A 21,236-nucleotide genomic window follows, 5' to 3' on the forward strand; every position below is an offset into this window, starting at 1 on the left:
AACCAGGAGAGATCCTCATACGTCCTTACTTTAATCCAGTATGTTCTGGAGTAGTTTGTTCACCAGAACACTCAGCTTCATAGTCCTATTTTAAATGTGACAAAGGGAAGCATCATAGGTGGGCAGATTGGGATAGCTAGTGATCTTCATCCCAAGGAGAGTGAGAAAAGAGCTAGCTAGTATCTTTGATACTTTATGTACTACGTTCTGAAGCATTTTGCCGTAGAATGCCCTCTCAAGTACCAGTTGGCCTAGTTCTCGCTGGTAGTTCTTTAGAAAATAACTTCACAGTTTTGTTATGCTGCTGGTTGGTTGATTAGCTGGCTGGCTTGAGTCTACGTGCATGCTGCAATCTTTATTGGGACAAATTGAAGGATAAAGGAAGGGAGGATGGAAGAGTGTGTGTCAATTATTCTATCTATACATCTAAACTCTATTTCCATTGTACTTCTTGTTGCTTGCCTAGTCTCCCTACCAGGACTGTCTGGGTCACAGGGTGAGATCAATTCCTGCCCTAATTCTGGTTCTTGGGTGTGTTTTCTCAGTATCAGTTACTACTTTTTTAAAAAAAATTCCATCTTCTAGAAATTTATTGAGATCTTTGTCTTGTTTATGGAACTCTTCCAAATCTGTTTTATTTGTGTATGCTTGTGTGTGCGTGCGTGTATGTGTGTGTGTGTGCTTGTGTGTGTATGGGGGGGGTATGCTGGATATTGGTTATTTACCATTTTATTCCTTTAAGACCATTAAAAATTTTTGTGTTAGATAAAAATAAGTGTATTTGCCTTTACACTCTGGCTCTGTGTTTTTATCTAAATTTAAAATGTTTTAATATGTCTTCTAAGAAGTGTTGACTTGAACATTGGAAAACAAAAAAGTGTAGAAAAAATTAAGGCACTACATTCTGGACTGGTTAGATTTCTACTCACAATTTTTATGTCGAGTTTTACAAAGAGCATCACTCAGCCCAACCACTAAGATGAGGCCTTTTTATTTTTAACCCATCAGAAAAGGAGAAAACCCAGATGACATAAACTTTAAAAAAAATAGAAAGTTTACTCCTACTCATTGCTAGCAAAACTGCATTAAGAGGAGAAATCTACTGAAGTGTGATAAGCAAGACTTGTAAGGAAATTCTAAAGAACTTGTAAAAACCCGTAGGCAGGCTGTAATGACAGATTGGAATCTTAAAAAGCCACCGTCACAAAGCCAGTCTGCCCCTATCCACCAAGCCCATGGGTCTTTACAATGTTTTGAGGGATGGTATACATAAGAGAAGGAGCAAACAAAAGCTAAGAGACAGGATACCAACATCTGATTCAAAGGTACCTGCCCTTCGAAGTCACTGAGGAGACTCAGGAAGAAATGTGAAAGAATCAGCACCTCAGTCACCCCAGACTTGAACCTAAGGAGCCGAAGAGGAAAGGAAGAAAGGAAACAGCCCTGAGCCATGTTAGCCTGTCAACTACCCAATAGTGAGCAAGAGGCAAGAAACCCATCCTTCATATCAGACCTTCACAGTGGATACAAAGTCTTCCTGGAGAGGACAGCCCAGAACCACAAAGAAAGGAGCTGGACTGATGTATACCAAGAACTCAGAGACCCAAAAGACAGGCAGCTGGGCTGTAAGGTAAAAGTGGGTATCACCCGGCTCTAGTTGGCTCACACCTGTAATCCTAGCTACTCAGGAGGCTGAGATCTGAGGATTGTGGTTGAAAGCCAGCCAGGGCAGGAAAGTCCATGAGACTCTTATCTCCAATTAACCACCAGAAAACTGGGATTGGCACAGTGGTTCTAAATGGTAGAGCGCTAGCCTTGGGCAAAAGAGCTCAAGGACAGCGCCCAAGCCTGAGTTCAAGCCCCATGACCATTGACAAATAAAAAAGAAAAGAAAAAGGGAAATGAAAGTGGATCTCCTCTGGCTTAGAATGATCCTATTGGTTCTCAGAACTCATGTACCTTTAAAGAAAATGTCCTGGGAGCAGCCTCAAAATATTTGAAGCCAATGATTAATTGGATCAAACTAGAACCCCATAATTACAATGATGGATTTGGCATTTTGATGTAAGAAGGACTCCACCCCCTCTGAAAACAAAGCTTAACTTCAACCCCTTCTTTTTCTTTTCTACAATTAAAAACTCATAAAAATATGAAAATGGCACTCAGTCAAGAAAGGAAACTGTCTTAAGGAGTCGCTCACCAAGAGTCACTTCATCAGAACAAAAGCTGTGGGAACCCTGGGAGAAATTCCTAGAGATTGAGGAGTTCTGTATGAGACACCACTGCCATTCAGGAAATTGCCAGAAACTGTAGGTGCTCTGTGTCCTCTGGGGACAGCAGGAAAACATGTGTTTCTTGTTGTTATGGCTTAAATGGGAAAGGTTCTCCCATAGATCCCATGTATTGAAGGCTTGGCCACCAGCTGGTGGTGCTCTTCTGAGAGGCAGTGGAGTCCTTAGGTGGAGGAAGAAGGGGATTGGAGGGGATTGGTGGGCCTGTGAAGGAGATACCTGGTCTCTGGTCCCTAGTCCTCCTCCTCTCTCTCTCCCTCTCCCTCCCTCTTCCCTTCACCCCTTCCCCTTCTTTCTCCTCCTTCCCCTCTCCCCTGCCCTCTCCTTCTCCTCTTCCTCCTTCCCTCCCACTCCCATTTCCTCTCTTGCTCCCTTCACCCTTTCCTGTCTACTATAAGGAAAAAATCCTCTCCCCTTCAAGCTGCTTCCGCCATGACATTCCGCCCAAGCACACTGGGCTAGACAATCATGGACAGAATTCTCTGACAGGTGAGCAAAAAAATCCTTCCTACTCTAAGTTTCCTCTCTCTGGTATTTTGATTAGAGCTACACAACATCAACAGATAAGCTCATGTTGTCCCATATACAAAACTAAAGGCTAGGCCAGGAGCCATGGTGCATATCGTCTCCTCAGCTACTTGGGAGGGAGAGATGGGAGAAAGCCAGGGCAAAAGCATGAGACCCTATCTGGAAAAAAACCCCAAAACCTAAAATAAAGGGATGAGCCCAACAAAAGGAGGGACAGGGGCAAGGCTCAAGGGCTAGCGTGCTTGTCTAGCCAACACACTTCCCTCAGTTCAATCTTCAGCACTGCCTAAATAAATAAATAAAAATTAAATAAAGGCTAGACTCGCTATGTAAGGGAGAGCAATGTAATCAATCACAATGCATGGCTATCTGCCGTCACCTTACAAACATAATTTTGAGCAAAAATGCAGACAAAACTGAATACAGACCCTTATCACCCCATTTGTATGTAAGTATGTAAAACTAATTTATAGTAATCGAACCGAAATGAGAGAGCTATTGATGAGACAATAAATGCAAGATAATTCCAGGGTACTAATAACAGTCTGAGTCTTGATCTACAGTCTAGTTCTTGGTGGCTATCAAGGTTTGTTTGCTTTTAATATCCAGTCTCATTAAATTGTCTACCTTATATATGGCATACTTCAACTAAAAGGTTTTTTTTTAAATTAAGAGCAAACATAAGTACCTGAATTCTCCACGCAAAAGGCAATAAATAAATAATAAAATAAAATAAAACCAACCCCAGCAAATTAAACAAAAGGAATACATAAAGAAAAAAAATATTAAAATCAGAAATTATTAGGACTAAATACAGAGAGTGGTGGAAATGTAATTAATAAATGGATAAGCTGCTTGCTTTAGAAAAATCAATGTAATAGCAAAACCACTGCCTAATCTAATCAATAAGAAGGAATAAAGCACAAGGAAGGTGGTAAAAAAAAAAATAGGAAGCACCATCTAACTGCACATCTGTACTGGTAGAATTTGTTTTTGACTGTTTGGGAACTAGGGGACCCATTTAAAGTTCATGGCACCTGGAGAAGAGTAGGGTGGTAAGTTGGGTTCAATTAGCCCATCTCCACCTTTAACATGATAGCAGCTACCCATTCTTCACTCCCAACCTCATCTCAAACAGCTGCACACACGTTGCTAGGGCATTCCAGGGACAGCTTGTAGGAGACTTCTGATGGGCCTCAAAGATCCTGGCCCTCCAAATATCACACGTCTGTGCTTCAATCACCCATGGTAGCCTCTGATTACAGAGGTGCCAAGAGACACATAGCGATTTTTGTCACTGCTTCATTGATTCAAGTCTCTCGATGTTTATTATTATATTTACAGTAACAAAGAATAGCAAAGATCACCATTAACTGATAAAGAATGATTTCTAGGATATATTAAAAAATAGCTTGATATGGTATATAGATTTATACATCAAGTTACATATGTTTGAGTAGTATTTTCTGTCAGAAAAGGGTTTATTTTAACCAAAAGAAAGAAGTAGAAACAAAATCATTATCTATGACAGGCAGGTAAGGTAGGGGAGGATGGGCAGGAGTAGGATTTGTCAGAACACAGCTTCCATGTGGTTTTAACTGCTGAGCCACATAACTGATCCAAAAACCAAATTACAGCAACAAACAAACAAATAAACAAACAAGGGATAAAAATGAAAATGTTATAGCTGAACACAAGCAAAAATAAATGAATCTAGCTGTTTATCAAATCAGGAACATGACCACCCATAGGGAAAAAAAAGAATTTTTGAAATAGCGTTTGAACACAGCATTCTGGCTGTAAACATATTGTGGCAGATACTCTAGAATTTTTTAAAGAAAGGGGGGGGGAAGAAATCTTGAACTTCAACTTCATAAGTCTGTTGTTTGTAACAGGATGGAAAATAAAAGCGAAGCTCTCATATACAGGAAATATGTAAATAACTAAACCCAGAGATGTGTTGGGGAACAGAGTATTTCTGTAGAAAAAAAAGGAAATGACATACAGCCTATTAGATGCAATTGTCAGAGAATCTTCGTGTCTATTGTTATCCCTCCACTCCATTTCTACTTACTACCCCCACAGATGACTCCCCAGTTGTTTCTGATTTATCCTTATCAAGTTTCTTTTTACAAAATAAGCAAGCACACACATCCATATGTGAAACATCCTTATTTTACCTCCTTTCTCATACAAAAAAGGTAGCCTATTACGATACTTAATGACTAGTACATGATTCGTAATTATTAGTTCTCACTCATAGAAACTAGATTTCCCTTTAAAAAAAAAAAGACTGATTTCAAATCTGAGGCAGAGAAACTACAAAGCTAAGCTTAGAATATTTTCTTTGCTGGAAAGGAAGGCGCAAAGAATGAAGGGGAACTATCCAAAAGACAGAGGAATTAGCTTGAAAGGACTTTAATTGGAAAAACGTTGGACAATTTAAGCAGCCAAATGACTAATGAAGGTAATGGGCTATGATACTGGACCAAAAAATCCATAAAATCATAGTGATATTCAAAGACAGAGAGAAAAGGAGGGGGCTGGGGAAGGAGAAATTTCTTCATTACAGGGAAGAAAACGATCTAATCAGGGCAGAAAAATGACAGAATTACAATATAGCAAATGCTGCAGGCAAGGATCACCAATGGATGCGAAGACTGTGTGCTTACAGATGGGGGGGGGGAACAGCATATTCACAGGGATCCACAGCATCACAGACCCCTCACCACCAGTTTACTGCTGAAGTACAAGAACAAAGAACTATCTTTAAAGCCATACAAAAGACAGCACCTTAGTCAGGGAATCAAATTTAGCATCACCAACAGTGGAGCAATAGGATGTTATATAACTCATGAGGACACACAACATCATAGATGATGGATAGACAGATACATGCATGCATGCATACTTACATACATACATAGAACCTAAACCTAAACAAGAATAATCATACAGCTCCAGTTAAGAGACTTCTTACAAAAAGGCTAATATAGATTCTTCAAGATGCTAATGTCATAAAATAGATGTACACACACACACACACACACACACACACGAGAGAGGGGGAGGAATGGGTAGGAGGGGCGGGAGCGGGGGAGGAATGTTCCTCCATCCAGATGAAAAGAAACTAAAGGCTGGGCACTGGTGGCTCACACCTTTAATCCTAGCTACTCAGGAGGCTGAGATCTGAGGATCCTGGTTCAAAGCTGGCCCCGGCAGGAAAAGTCCATGAGACTCTTATCTCCAATAAATCACCAGAAAACCAGAAGTGGTGCTGTGGCTCAAGTGGTAGCTTTGAGCTGCAAGAGCTGAGGGACAGCGCCAGGCCCAGAGTTCAAGCCCCATGACCAGCCCCCCCCAAAAAAAAAAGAAGAAGAAGAAAAAGAAACTAAAGATAAACGATAATTAAATGCAGTCTCTCCATTGGATTTGGGGCTAGAGGACTGGGTCAAAAGCTTTATAGAAAATATTTTAGGAAAACTTTAAAATGGACTCTAAATTAAACAGTATTTGAGCATTAATTGTTAAACCTTCAGTGTAATAATGGTGTCATTATGTAAGAAAGCCATCTTATTCTTAGAAGAATCATGAGGAAAATTTAGGAGTGAAATGCCACGATATGATAGATAGGATATGGTAGATGATATGATGATATAATATGATGATGTCTGCAGCTTACCTCCAGCTCATTACGAAATGAAACTTACATAACCACATAGTGAACTAGACCAAATTGGAGCTTGGGAAAAAAATGGCCAAGCAGAAATTTTAATTCAAGTGTACAGTATGCTGAAATTTGCTTTGATTATTCTCATTTGTAACTTTTCTATAGGCTAGGATTTTTTTTATTAAATTTATTTTGACCTTATTTTTTAACACTAGCCAGCTGAATCACTACTCTCCTTAATGAGTAGTTGATATTTACAGTTAGAAATGATGTTGAGACTGTAAAATCTTAGACTACAACAAACAAGCAACATTAAAATGTTATTTGGGGCATGAAGAAAAAGTGTACAGTTTGTTCATTTATCTGTCCTTGCAAGGGTACAGAGGGGCATAGAAAACCATTTCTGTGACAGGGTGAACAAATACAGAAGTGGTGCTCACTAGACCCGATGTGGAAAATGAAGTATACAATTTGTGGGTGGGGTGGTCAAGGAGGGGGAATGGAGAGAGCGAGGGAAGGGTGACATTGTCCAAAAAGAAATGTACTCATTACCTGACTTGTGTAACTGCACATCACCTTTGTAATAACAATAAAAAAATTCACAAAGAAAAACTGTACGGAAAATACAATTCTTTCTTAGCTCTACAAAATAACACCGAAACACTTTAAAGGTTTTCACTTGGGGCTTCCCATCCACTTTTATCTCTGCTCTCTTTCAAATTCTAGATTTGCTTTGGCTTGGGTTCTTGGAATAACAGTTATTTTTGGTATCACTGTGACCCATGAGGTCAAAAAAATACTGGAGAAGAGTCTGCAGTGGAATACTGAAAGGTGGAAAAGAGGCAAACAGGTAGCACCTGACCGGGCAGCTGGGAGAAGAAGAATATCAACCCCAAAGAGAGGGAAGCCAAGAAGCACCTCTATTTATTTTCAGATCCCCAGCGACTCAGAAAATAGTAATACAAGGAATTTTTGAAAGTGGTGAGTGAAGGTAGAAGACTTTAAAAAAAGGAGGAAAGCAGAATCTCTTAGCAGCTTTAAATCTGACCTTTCACCATAAATTGAGCTTTTCTATTCATAGCAGGGAGTATACGGCCAGGCCACATGAGCCACAGGTGGCTCACACCTGTCATCCTAGCTACTCAGGAAGCCGAGATCTGAGGATCACAGCTCAAAGCCAGCCTGGGCAGGAAAGTCTGTGAAACTCTTATCTCCAATTAACCATCCAAAAAGCTGTAGGGGAAGGTATAGCTCAAATGGTAGAGCACTATCCTTGAGCAAGAGAAGCTCAGAGACAGTGCCCAGGCCCTGAGTTTAAGTCCCAGGAGCAGGGAGAGAGATTGAGAGAGAGAGAGAGAGAGAGGGGTGGGGAGAGATAGATAGAGAGAGAGAGAGAGAGAGAGAGTGTGTGTGTGTGTGTGTGTGTGTATGTGTGTACGGGCACGTGCATACACACACACACACACAAATATGAAGCATTCACGTTGAAGGTTAGAATATCAGAGTGAAAACAGAGATAAATACCAAGTTATATCAGACTGGTGAGAGCTGATCTCCAACTTGCTTTTCTAGGAACTTCCCTCAGTGAAATGGCAGCCAAGTGGCCATCCACCAGACAGGAAGCAAGAGAAAGAGACAGGAGGAATCCCTCGATAGAACAGTGCAGACAGAGCTCTCCAGCACCCCGAGCTCCCATGGAAGTTCTAAGCCTAAGGTGTGAGCAGACAAGCAGTGACCATGAGCTGTTGGAGAAAGCATTTACTGTGTATGGCAGGAGTCACAAGTACAGACGGGGAAATAGAAGTAACGAGGGGGAAGCAGCCGAGGAGAACAAGCATTACTTGTGTTGTACCCATGAAACAAGAACAGTATGTCACAAAAGAAGAACATACAGAAGAATGAGAAAAAGGGAGGGAACATTGCCAGAAATGAGAACAAAAGGGGAACTAGGTAGAAAATATCAAAGAAAAACCACGAGAAGATCAGAAAACAAACCCAAAATTCAGATAACGAAGAAGAGAGAGCGGAAGCCTGGAAGTCAGGGGATCATTATTAAAACAGAACAATAATTAAAGAAAAATTCCAGACTTGATGCTATGAGGTTCCAAAGAGCACACAGACCTGCTTCTTTCTCCAAGAAGGAGGAGGAGTGGGGGGCAAGGAGGGACAGGGGGAAGAGGAGGAGGGGCAGAGGGAGGAGGAGGGGGAGGAGGAGGGGGAGAAGGGGGAGGAAGAAAAAGAAGAAAGAAGGAGGAGGAGGAGGAGAAGAAGGAGAAGGAGGAGGAGAAGGAGGAGGAGGAGGAGGAGGAGGAAAGCTGCAGGGCACAGGTGGTTCATGCCTGTAATCCTAGCTATTCAGTACTTAGGAGGCTGAGCTGTGAGGCTCATAATTCAAAGTCAGCTCAGGCAGGAAAAAATCCCTGAGACTCTTATCTCCAATTAACCACTCAAAAGCCTGAAGTAGAGCTGTGGCTCAAATGGTAAAGCACCGGCCTTATGTGATAAAGCTCAGGGACAGAACCTAGGTCCTGAGTTCAAGCCCCAAGACTAGCACCAAACAACAACTAAGCTTAGCCCCTCCTCTGTGGTCATGTTTATGAACACCTCAAAAGACTTGACTCAGTGGCTCTTGCTTCCACTTTTGTGAACTCCTGCCATGCTGCTCTTCTCAAGGACAACCCTGACTTTTAAGTCGCACAATCAAATCCTCAGTCAATTTTCTCCAGACACAGAGCTTCTGAACTCTAACCCACCTTCCTCTTTCCGGTTGCCAGAATGATAAATTATAATCGTGGCTGACTCTCTTCTCTCACACACATCCCTACCTCTATTGGGAACAGAAAATTCTGGTGCTCTCAATTTCAAAGAGAACCAACATTGGCGTTCATGTTTTCCTTTTGACTTCAAGAAAACAAAAATGATTCCCCAACCCACAAAGCCCGCTCAGCTCCCCTACCTCAGCTCTTCCACTGCACCCTCCAGCAGGTGAACAAAGGCACTACTGATGACCTCCCAGCTCCTTGAGTGGCTCTCTGCATTCAAATGAACAGATATCGGAATGTCAAACAAGTACCTATACGGTTATGTTCGTTGCAACACTATTCCCAGTAGCCAATGGAAATAATTAAATATCCATCAATGGGTGAATGGGTAAAGAAAATAGGTAGATAGATGATAGATAATGGAATATTATTCACCCATGGAAAAAACCTTTAAATTTCTATGATTTGCAGTGACATGGATGGTTGTCAAGAACATCATCTAAGTGAACTATGCAAGACATAGAAAAACAAACATCACTTGCCCTCCCTAATATGTAAAGTCTGAAAACATTGAACTCAGGAGTAGAGTAGGATAGTAGCATGGAGGCTAGGAAGTAGGTGGGAAGAGAGAGACATTATTTGATGGATGCAAAGCTGAACTTAGATATGAGGAATAAAGTCTGGTTTTTGTATTGCACAACAGAGTGGTTAAATAAACTAATAATAATAATGTGTGTTCCGAATGCTCTCATCTTACAGATGTGATAAGTGTGTGACATGAGGATTGACTCAATAGCCTGAATTGATTTTTAGAGGACAAATCCAAGCATCAGAACATCACAGTATCCACTATAGGTAACTATCATTCACCAGTTAAAAAAAAAAAATAAAACAAAGCTGCATGCCAGTGATTCACGCCTGTAATCCCAGCTACTCAGGAGGCTGAGATATAAGGATGGAAATTCAAAGTCAGTCCAGGCAGTGAAGTCCATGAGACTCTTATCTCCACTTAACCACCCAAAAACCCAGACATGGAGCTGTGGCTCAAGTATTAGAATGCTAGCTTTGAGCAAAACAAGCTCAGGGATAGTACCTAGGCCTTGAGTTCAAGTCCCCCCCCCATTTTTTTAAATTAAGAAAAAAAAAAAACATGTAACATTCTTGCTGTGGCATTCCTTGGTCAGCTTATTTAAGATTCCCACAAGTCTGCCCTGGTCATCAGAATTATCTACCTATCCATTCTTCCGGTCTTATTTCCCTCTGCGGTATGAATCACCATGTAACGTACCATTTCCCCCTTGTTTTGTGTACAGTCCTTTTGCTGGTGTGTAAAGTCCATGAAGAGAAGAGCTCTAACAGATCTGTTGCCTGGCACATCACCCGGGCATAGAATAATGCATTCATTTAGTCCATCATCCATGCTTTGACTTGTGAATGACTGCTCTTGAGTGTAGAGCCCAATGAATCATAGTAGATTTACACTGAGACTATGAGGGGCAGAAAGCACACAGGAGACCCAGGGTTCAAACCTTATAAGGATCAAAAAATCAGAAATTCATCTGTTCTGCAAGGCCCATCATGGAAGGTAGATACATAATGGCACCATTTATTCCAAATGACAAACAAAACAAAACAGAAGATCTGTCCTAGAATCCTACCAACAATTAAATGCCAACTTTTCTTAAGGACATTTAGAAGCCTATTTCTGTCCTGCCCCTCAAAATAACATAATTGCACGCTGTGCCTATGGTGTGTCTTTTTGTACACGTGGCCTTCTCCATTCCAGTGGAGCGTTCCCGGTAAGCCACATGCCACAAAGATGCAGGCGTGAAGGTCTCTCGCCTGGCTCCCCAACTTTGTATGGCTTCAAGATTTCATAAATGTGCAAGCTAGTAGAGAAGGTCCAGATACTTTTGATGGTTAGTATCTGGTTCTTTGAGATGCCCCTTGCCCATGTAATAAGTGTAAACATTTCCTCTTGGGACCAACCTCATTCAGGCCCTGGAAAAATGCACCTGTCTCCTTCCCTGTGTCCTTGGAATATTTTTTTTAAAAAAAAGAGGAAAAAGGAAACTGTGTCTGAACCTTGTGGATTGGGTCCCAGCCAGCTTCAAAGAGGGACACATTGCTTTGGAGTGCAGGCGGGATTTAGGCAGCAGAAACACTTAAGTAAAAGACAAATTAATTAACTTGTCAAATCATGTCTCTCTGAGAGCATGAAAGCACTGGATTCTCACAGAAGAAAGTCACATTTTTCTAGTGGTACTGTACAGCCATTCCTCAGCTTCTCTTTGAATTCCAATTTATGGTTTCAAGGTATACACCAATTCACTAGCTATGCACAGTGGTTGCAAATAGCAGCTAAGGATTTTTTTTCCCAGAGGAAATGGTCTGCATTGCTCCCTAAACTTGTACAGATATAGGTTCAGGAATGACACAAATCAAAAGTGATGCTAATTAGAAGCCAGTCCGTCCTCACCTGAGCATTGCTCCAGAGTTTCACCAGTGTTAGAGAGACAGCCTCTCATCCTTCTCTATGTTTTCCCCCTCTTTTGAATTGACCACTTTCTAATATACTGTACAATTTTCTCATTCATTTTGCGTATGTTTTTATCATCAGGTTTTCTCAGCTAGAATATAAGGTCTTTGGTCCAGTTGCAATGGCTCATGACTTTAATCCTAGCTACTTGAGAACTGAGATTTAGAGGATTACAGTGCAAGTCCAGCCCTGGGGCGAAAAAGACTTTCATCTCAAAAACAAAAATATGGCTGGCCATACACATTCGTCATCCTAGCTAAAAATAAGAATAAGTAGGAGGATTGAGGTCCAAGTCATTCCAGGCAAGAAATACGAGATCCTACCTGAAAAATAACTAAAGCAAAAGGGGTTGGGGGCATGGTTCAAGTCGTAGAGTACCTGCCTAACAAGGAAAGGACCCAAGTTCAAATTCCAGTGCTGCCCCAAACAAAAAAGAATGTAAGGTTCTCAAAGGCAGGGATTTTAGACTTCTTTTACATATAGCACACATACAGACGTGTTCTTCTTCCTATAGTCCCTGATAAACACTTGATGAGATTTAATGAATAAATCAATGCCTTCATTTTTTGACTCTTCTTTCAAGAAGCAACTTGAAGTATGAGTACTACCCAGACCAGACACAAAAATTTTGGAGTACACGAGACAAAGCAAATGATTAGAAGACACACACTTCAGAAAGCATAAAGTCACATTCCATGAAGCCAACATTACCCTCATTCCCAAACCAAATAAGGACCCATTGACAGGGCATTATAAACCAATCTCTTTGCTGAACATATTATTCTCAGAAAAAATTCTTGCAAATGGAATTCAACAGCACATTAAGAAGATCAGATACCATGGTCAAGTCATCTTCAATCCAGGATGCAAAGATGGTTGAGTGCACATAAATCAATAAACAAAATACAGCACACAAAATCAAGGGCAAAATCATCTCAAATGATGCAGAAAATACCTGACAAAATCCAACATCCTTTTCTTAAAAAATCCAGAAGAAACAAGGAACAGAAGGAATATACCTCAAGATGAAAACACTATAGCTGGTCTGGAAAGTTGGCTCAGTAGTAGAGTGCTTGTCTTGCACCACATAAGCCAAAAAGAAAAAAAAAAAGCCAGAAGTGGTGCTGTGGCTCAAGTGGTACAGTGCTAGCCTTGAGCTGAAGAGCTGAGGGACAGCGCCCAGGCCCAGAGTTCAGGCCCCACAACCAGACCCCCCCCAAAAAAAATACACTATATATATGACAAATCTATAGCCAACATCATAGTAAACAGGGAAACTCTGAAGTCATTTTTCTCTAAAGTTGGGAATGAGACAAAGGGCCTTACTTTCCCCCACCTTTATTCAATATAATTCTGAATTTCTAGCCATAGCAATAAGGCAAGAGAAAAGGAAAAAGTCAAATTATTCTCGTGTGTAGCTGATATTTTCCTGTATTTAAAAGACCCTGAAGGTTCTATAAAGATTCCTAGATCTTATTAATACTTTTGCCAACACAGCAAGATAGATAGATAGGTAAATAAATAGATGGTGCAGAGTTATATAGAAAGAGATTCAACAGGCAAAAATAAGTAACTTTTCTGTATCTCCACAATGAGAAAGCAGAGAAAGGGATCAAGAGAGAATCCGTGATGCTTGGCATGGGCGGGCATGTGCCTATGGTCTGAGCTCTGACAGGAGCTGATGCTGAAGAATGACAGAGTTCAACTGCAGGCTGAGCAACAAAGCAAAACCCAAGCTAGGAGAGAGAAGAGAGAGGTGAGAAGAGAGGAAAGAGAAGCGACAGGAGAGAAAAGAGAGGGGAGAGAGAGTAGAGAAGAGAAGGGAAAGAGAAGAGAAGAGAGAGGACAGAGGCAAGAAAAGAGAGGTAAGGGCAGAAGAGACAGAGAGAAGGAGAGAGAGAGAACAGAAAGAGAATAGGAAAGAGGAATCGAAGAAATGGTCAGGAAATTAAAAACTCAGGTAATTCTGGGTGCTGGTGGCTCACACCTATAATCCTTTTTCTTTTTGTTTGTTTTTTGGGGGCCGGTTATGGCGCCTACCATTTGAGCCATAGCACCACTTCTGGCTTTTTCTGCTTATGTGGTGCTGAGGAATCGAACCCAAGTCCTCATGCATGCAAGGCAAGCACTCTACCACTGAGCCACCTTCCCAGCCCACACCTATAATCCTTATAAGGCCAAGATCTGAGACTTGCAGTTTGAAGCCAGCTCAGGTAGAAAGGTCTGTGAGAACTTTATCTCTAAATAACCAGCAAAAAGCCAGAGGGGTAGTGCTGTGGTTTAAGTAGAACACTAGCCTTGAGCAAAAAGAGCTAAGCCCAGGCCATGAGTTCAAACTTCAGTACAGGTATGCACACGCATGCATTCGCACACCTACACATACACCCACCCACCCCCCAAAATAACAATATAGTTAGCAATATGTATATACCAAAAGATCAGTTAAGAGACTGGAGATTGTTTCTAGGCAGAGAGAAGTGGAATAGTGGGCTAGAGGAGGCCTTCAATTCTTCCTCATTGCATATAAAACTAAACAAACTAGAAGCTAAGTAAAACACAAGACCACAAAATGTCACACATCCTTCTACCTGGAAATGATAGGAGGTCCATGTCCCTCACTGTGGTGAGCGCTTGCTCCGTCCTGTCTGCCGGGGGTCTCTGAAGAAGAGAGAGTGCGGGCAGGTGGCAAGCTGGGTCAAGAGGCTCACACTTTCCCCTGCTTACTTGTATGCTGTTCTTACCTGCTTTGTGTATTTGAGAAATTAAACATTGAAAGGTCAAAATACAGCAGGGAATGAAAGAATGCCATTTGGGGAAAGCAAGTGTTAAGCTGGGGTAGTTGTCTTCATCCAACCATGCAGACATTTGCAATAGGAGACAGAGAGGTGGGAAGATGTTAAGAGGGCTTTGTGTGGATGAGGAAAATGGTGGTGTGAGCCCTTCCAGAACCTACCGCCTGGAGGAGGGATTTCAGATCCTAGCAAAAACAAGGAACTTATAGGCACATGCTTCTGCAGACCAGAATTGTGGTGGGCCCAGAGACAAACCCTCCCAGCTCAATGAGACAGTGAATCCTCCAGCAGAAATGGTCCCCAGCCACCCACCCCATAGTGGGAACAAATGGCAGCATGGACCCATGTGTCGGTCGGTTTGAGAGCAGGCAGTGTCTCCACTGGGCTGCGTGATGCTGGTCTCCTCCTCTGGCCAACCTCACAGATGGGCCACTCTGGCCAGCAGCCACCCAGCACTGCCCTTGAGCGTTCTCCGCCTACTCAGCCCTGGCCTGTGCAGCCCCCATTCCCCTGGCCGGAGACCCCTGGGAGCCATAATGTAGTGGGCCATTCAGCGGAACATTGCTCCACTGCGGGGGCAGCTGGCTTGCCTTGGGGAGGGTGTGGGCAGATGTTACATTTCCCTCCCCTCCCCACCAAGAGCAAGGGGAGGGAGGAGGCACCGTGCTCTGTCACCTACTGGATAGATCAGGGCAGGCGGGGATAAGGGAGGAGCCGCATCTTTCCCAAAATGCACATTCTCTTTGTTGGGGTAAGTGGTCTGTGTCTGTAAGCTTGATTTCTGCTCAGAGAGGGTTGTCCCAGGAAAGAAGGGGCTGTTCCTTCACAGCCGATCCTTATCTAGCTATGCGTGCATTAGGCCTTGCCTATTTCATTTATTGGTCCCATCAACATTGGGAAATAGTGTCATCACAACTAACATCCCTTAGATGCCACCTCCCATCCTCATCATTGCAGTTACCATTTCAGGCTTACAAAGGACATGTTATGATCATCCTAATTTTGTCAATTAGCCCAAGATGATAAAGAAATCTGAGAGCCAGGCTGGGGTGCTGGAGGCTCACGTCTGTAATCCTAGCTGAGCCAGATACTGAGATCTGAGGCTGGCTGTTCAAAGACAGTCCAAGCAGAAAAGTCTATGACACTGTCTCCATGGAACCAGCATAAAGCCAGAAGTGGAGGTGTGGCTCAAGTGGTAGAGTGCCAGTCTTAAGTAAAAGCACTCAGGGATAGTGTCCAGGCCCTACGTTCAAGCGCTAGTACTGACACAAAACCAACAAATCTAAGAGCCAGGATGGAACCATTTGTTCCTAGCTCTTACGTATGATGCTCTGCTAGTGCTCATAAAAATTTAAAAGCTGATTTTTGAGCTAGACACATCATGTCCATTCGCCTGTATTTACTTTAGGCTATCGTCATTTGAGGCTTAGAGGACACTGACGGCTGCGGTTGAGGAAGAGACGGTAGGTGACAGCTTGGGTCCACTGCACTAAGATGTGATTCAGACCAACCTGTCCAGGGATGGACAAACAAACCTATCTGCCATTGGTGTAGTGACCACACTAGACTGAGCCTATAAGGAGCTGGCCTTGACCCCCTGGGCAACATGGGGCGGGGCAGACAATAGCAATGGATGGGAGAGATTAGGATGACTGGAAGGGGGTGGAAAACAAGAAGGTCAGTGGGAGAAGAACAACCAAGATGCCATAACCTTTGAAGAGTTTTGAATAGTAATGAGTTAAAAAGATTCACAACTGTATGCAAAGGAAACCAGCAAGGACTGATGGGAATTAAAGGAACAGGTCAGATATCCACAAAGCCATTCTCCCAAACCTTAAAGGCCTTGTGGTTATGAAAATAATGGAAATGACATTTCTAGTGATCAAAACAACCTTGCAAAGGAAAGAGAGTCCCAGCTCCCACCTCCTTCTAAGAGGTGACCTCTGAACCCCCTCCTGCAGACTTCCTTCTTCCATCCTCCCATCACCCTACCAGAGAATTCTCTCCTCACAATGACCATGGTGAGGCCAGGAGGCCAAGGATGATTTCTTTTTCCTTGAGGACTGCTTTGTGACTGCCCAGTGCCAGCCATCCATCCGCAGCTCCGTGGAGAGCCGAGTTTGCATTGAATCCGTTAGAAAGGAAACTCCGAGAACCGCTGTTGGAAATGACAGCTCTTGACAAGATGAAAGGAGGTGTCTTGCTCAGATCTTCACTTAAAACAATCTGGAGTTCCATTAGTATTCATTGAGAATCTGCAGCGGGGAACGAGTACAAGCACCACGAATAAAATTAAAACCAGTGTTGATGCTCAGTGCTGCAGAGGATGGAGGGGCTGCCCGGCCCAGGACAGGCTTCCACGGCCTCAATCCTGAGTAGGCTTTGCCTATGCACTGTAATCTGAGGGTGTGCTGGTGCCCACCCTCTGCCACCGTGCCTTGAAGCCAGCACGCACCCATGCCCGTCTTCCAGGAATGAAGAGAGACACGCAGCTCCCCACTTCATTGTCCCTAACAACCATCCAGATGAACCCCATCCAGGCCGTGTGTACATCGAGCTCCTGACTCTTCATAATGTTCTGTGTTCCCATTCTTTCCCTGGCCTCACTAATTCTCTTCTTCAAGGCCTTCTTTTGAAGATGCTTCTTTCTGTCTCTGTCTCTCTCATTGGTCATGAGGCTTGAACTTTGGGCCTGGGTGCTGTTCCTCAGCTCTGCAGCTCAAGGGAAGTGCTCTACCACTTGAGCCACAGCACCACTTCTGGTTTTCTGGTGGTTGATTGGCGATAGACTCTCATGGGCTTCGCTGCCTGGGCTGGCTTTGAACTACAAGCCTCAGAGCTCAGTCTCTGAGTAGCTAGGATTACAGGTGTGAGCCAATGGCACCTAGCTCTCTCTCTCTTTCTCTCTCTCTCTCACTCTCGCTCACTCTCTCACTCTCTCGCTCTGTCTTGACAATCTGTTCTACCATGGGAGATCCTGGTCTGGTCTTCCCATAAATATCCAGCCCCTCACCACCACTCTACTCCAATTCTAAGGCATTCTCCTTGGTCCACCTTAAGTGGAGGCTGTAGATAAATCTTCCCAACCCCACCAGGTGAGATCAGCTCAGATTCCTCATTTCTTTTCCTCAGTGACTTATGCCTGTTGAAGAGATAGGAAAAGAGAGAATGGAGAGATGACCTCTCAGAGGTGAAATGACTTCAGGAGGAGAACAAAAGAGCTGGAAAATCCCACGTGCTTTCTCTTGGTACCTTTCTGTGATTCCTTCAGAGTTTGGGTGACCTGGCCCTTTGCCAGATCATGGTATCTCCTCGTTGTGCTTGTAGTTAAAACCAGAGGCTGCAGAAGGTCCTCTCTGGTCAGGAAAGTGTCTCTGTCTGTTGCTGCTGTCCTATGTACGTTTCCCATTTCCCAGGTCTGCCCCAGAAGCTGTCTCCAATGAACCACTGCCATGAGGACAGGGACAGACTGGGCATCCTGAGGGCAGTGCCCACCACCACTGCAGGGCTGTGTCCCATGAGTGTCCAGGACCGGGAAAACAAAAATGGCCCTAAGCTAATCATTCTTCATATACATTTTCAGGTTCCTTTTAGGACAAAGGACCAACGTTGCTGGCTTAGTAATGCTCAGAGAAATGCCAGTATAATGAATGCCAGCTCCTGGCCAGCCCACCCCCAACTCAGCCTCCATCCAACCCACCACTGCCTGAGCTACAACTTCTCATCTCTGCCCTTGATGGTGATGATCTAGTCCTCTCCAAGCTAGACTCTGGCTCTGCCCTTCAGATGAGGGGGGGGGAGAAGGAGAGAGGGAGAGAGAGTGCTTTGATTTCTCCAATGCGGAGGCCAGGACTCTTTGTCATGGAATGATGGTAACAGTGCTGAGGTTGGAAGTTGGCCATGAATTTCTCTGGTGCCATATTTAAGCATGAAAGGGATGAGATTGGAGCTGGTGTCAAAGAAGTGATAAATCTTCTTCCTATCACCACTAGGTTAACCTCGGGTGCTCCAAGTCCTTGCAAAATGATTCCGAACTAACATGGTGTCATCTTAACAAGCTCACCTCAATACTCCATCATCTTCTAGAAACCACTATCAGAAGACAAGGCTGGAAACGTTGGATCATGGTCCCTATAGCAATAGAGATAAAGAATCTGGTGGTCACAAGGCAGCATAAGGACCAGGAGGATGTCTGCATGTATACTCCAGATGCTTGGAGCTCCTTCTGAGCTTAGAACCGCCATGGGCCATCCTACTCAGGAAGGGAACAGACTGGCTCTCATCTGGTAAGCGCTGGAAGTATGTTCCTAATGATGCCTTCGCCCCTTGTCTTAGTCCATTATCTGTGGCTGTCACAAAAGAACCAAGACTGGTTCATGATTTATAAGGAAAGCCTTGATTTTGCTTATAGTTCTGGAGGTTGAGAAGTCTAAGAGTCTGATGTGGGCATCTAGCAAGGGCCTCACAGGAAAACCCTAGTGGGTAAGTTGAGAAGAAAGAAGGCAAGAGGGCAGCCTCATTCAGGGCGTAACTGTCCAGGTATGGAACTTGCTTTCAGGAAGAAGTCCTTCATCTTTCATAATGACCCAATTATATCTTGAAAGTTCCCACCTTCCAACACTTCCATAATGGAATCAGATTTCTCCATGAGTTACAGAAGGGACAAAACATATTTGGATCCATAGCACCCCTAAAAGTTAAAATAATCACCTTGATGGAAAAGTGGTGACACTGATCCAGATTCACTATACATGTTGAACTGACACCCTTTGGTACAGCTCCTTAAAGATAATTTTTTTAAAAACTAAAAAGTAATAATAACCTTGGCTAATTCTGCTAAGGTGCTTTCCATATGCTATATTCTGTACCAAGCACTTCCCAGGAAGATTTATCAATACCATCCCTTTTTATTTAGGTTAAAAGACATCTGGGCACAGGGGTAGAATACCTTGCATAGGGGCCACAGCACTGGTCTGGGAAGTGCTTGGATTGAAGCCTGTCTGGCTCTAGATCTCTCATAAATCTACACATCACTTTTGAAGTTATATCATAGTATACTTGAAGGCCCAGACCGTGTTTTCTGAATCTTTGGAGAGCTCAGAGCATCCATGCTGTTATATACACAACCTTGCATCTCTAATTGCTTAATAAATGATTACTAACTTGGTGAACTAAGAGAGTGTGGGGGGATTAATCTAACTAATTTCTGCCTTTTCTATAACTTATTTTGTCTCCCAAGTATCACACTAAGAATATATTTACTCCCCCCGGAGAGGTTATTTTAAAAACCAAATAACTAAGCATTTAAGAAAAATTCATCCCTCCTGATGCAGCAATGTTCATGCTGTTTGCCTTTGTATCTCTGCATCCAAGAAGCTCAGGCTGTGTATTTTTTCTGTAGAAGTCTTGCTAGATTTAGTCAAAATATTCCTGCACAATGGTACGCATCCTTGGTATTTGACCTGAAATCTGTTATCCTTGTCTGAACAGCTTTAGGAATTCTTTTCAGCCATGTGTTTTCTGGTAAGTGATCTCATTTCCTTTCTGGAGATTGGAGGCTGTCTGGACATGATTGCCTCAGTTTCCTCCTTTGTAAAATGGCAGTAATGATCACATCTCTGTTGCCAAATCGGTATCAAGTTCAAATAAGTCAAAGAGAAAGAAAGATAGTATGGTATTTAATAGACACTCCAGTGCTAAAGAAGTAAAGGGGGAGGGAAAATTTGAATATTAATTTAGTTTCCCATAGGACATTTATGTACATATGTGTTGAAAGGAAATTTATATCACTAAGCCAGGACACTTTCCTGAATCCCAGACTTGTACAATCAGCCACCTCCTTGTTACAGGCACTTTTATGTCCACATACCGAAAAATGAACTCTTGAGCCATCTTTCCCTCCTATAGCATTCCCCATGACAGGTAACGGCATTCCACACTGGTTATGCAAACCAAAAAAAAAATTAATAACACCTAACATCCTCTACATCCCTTGTTCTCTACTACCCTTCCTCAGGTCACTCAGGACACCCTTTGGCTCTACTTTTGACATACGAAGAATTCTCCCACTTCTCGAGCATTTCCCTGCTGTCACCTAATTCAAGGGATCCTGGGCCATGACAGTAGCCTTCTAAAACAGTCTGGCTCTATCGACTCACCCTGAGGACCCGCCCAGTTGCTTCTCAAAGCAGCACCCACACTGATCCTGTCCAGATATAACCCAGGTTCATTCCATCCATTGTGGAGCCCTAGGGAACACCCCCCCCCCCCCCGGCCCATTGGCCCCCTGGGACTCCGACTGCTACACCCTCCCCTCCATCCCCACTGTCACATTCCACAACAGTCTTTTGTTGTTGTTGTTGTTAGTCATGGGCTTGAACTCTGGGCCTGAGCACTGTCCCTCAACTCTTCAGCTTAATGCTTTATCACTTGAGCCACAGCGCCACTTCTGGTTTTCTGGTGGTTTATTGGAGATAAGAGTTTCATGGCTCTTTCTGCCTGGGCTGGCTTTGAACCTTGATCCTCAGATCTCAGCCTCTTGAGTAGCTAGGATGACAGGTGTGAGCCACCGGCGCCCAGCTCAACAGTCTATTTCAAGAGAGGGAGGCTTATGCTCACCAAAAAGCCCATCTTACTCTATCTTCCCAAGTATAA

The sequence above is a fragment of the Dipodomys ordii genome, unplaced genomic scaffold (assembly GCF_000151885.1).
Source record: "Dipodomys ordii isolate 6190 unplaced genomic scaffold, Dord_2.0 Scaffold10, whole genome shotgun sequence".
Classification (NCBI taxonomy): Eukaryota; Metazoa; Chordata; class Mammalia; order Rodentia; family Heteromyidae; genus Dipodomys; species Dipodomys ordii.